At 33.2% G+C, this 1,039-nt stretch overlaps 1 protein-coding gene across 2 annotated transcripts in view; it reads left to right on the top strand.

Moving 5' to 3' along the window:
* Positions 1-1,039, top strand: part of RLIM (ring finger protein, LIM domain interacting) — a 30,285-nt gene that overhangs the window by 1,902 nt on the left and 27,344 nt on the right. Inside the window, exon 2 of one of the 2 annotated variants that reach the window (XM_023202518.1) lies at positions 236-299. The exons of the other annotated variant lie outside the window; for it this stretch is intronic. The gene's annotated coding sequence lies outside the window, so the exon portion shown is untranslated. The remainder of the gene's footprint in view (positions 1-235; positions 300-1,039) is intronic. 2 annotated transcript variants of the gene reach the window in all.

A 1,039-nucleotide genomic window follows, 5' to 3' on the forward strand; every position in this document is an offset into this window, starting at 1 on the left:
TATAATAAAACGTAAATTGTCTCTCAGTCTTAAAAGACATGTTTTATCTAACTTCTGGTCCCCTTTGACCTTCTTGCTGTCACCAAATGCCCTAATACTAGCATTGAGTTAGGTTGGGTTATGGTGTGTCTGTATTGTGTTTTTTTTTTTTTTTTTTTTTTTTAGGTTGTGTCTAATTCAAAGAAAATGTGTATCTTTTAAAAGAGGAAGAATAATGGATTCTTTTTTTTTCTAGAGCAGAGTGTGAAGAAAACTAAAATCCAGTTTATTGTATTTCAATACTATGTCATAACAGTCAGGTAATTTATTTTTTGTTGCGTCTCCTGATGATTTATGTGTAGAATGCATGTTTACAAATATTTGTTGTTCTATTTTGCAGGCCCTGTAATTCGATGGGCTCATTGATAGATGTTAGATGGTATTGGGTATTCTTCATGATAAGAATGGGTACTTTTCACTGGGAATTAAAAGGGTATTGTTTCTGGATACCTGGAACTCACCAGTGCTTTATCTGTGCGTTTGACTCTTTAATGTCTGAGGTTTACCAATACCTGTATAGAACAAAAAAAAATTTGTTGTCTAATATCATTGTTGGAATGGCATGAGTATAAGTAAAATAACATTTAAATGTTCATTGGATAACTAAATGAAATATCAGTAGAATAGCTTACGAGAGTGTGATCTTACATTACTTTGGTGGTTGATTTTTTTTCCTTTAAGATTCAAAAATTCATAATTGATACATGATACTCTTAATTGGTATTAACTCCTTTCATTATTATTATCATCGTCATTAGGGTAACCACATAATTTATTGCCCTAACCAAGACACTTTTTTTTTTTTTTAATTTTTTTCTTCTTATTATTATTATTGTACTTTAAGTTCTAGGGTACATGTGCATAATGTGCAGGTTTGTTACATATGTATACTTGTGCCGTGTTGGTGTGCTGCACCCATCAACTCGTCAGCACCCATCAACTCGTCATTTACATCAGGTATAACTCCCAATGGAATCCCTTCCCCCCCCCCCCCCCCCCC

The sequence above is a fragment of the Piliocolobus tephrosceles genome, chromosome 12 (genome assembly GCF_002776525.5).
Source record: "Piliocolobus tephrosceles isolate RC106 chromosome 12, ASM277652v3, whole genome shotgun sequence".
NCBI lineage: Eukaryota > Metazoa > Chordata > Mammalia > Primates > Cercopithecidae > Piliocolobus > Piliocolobus tephrosceles.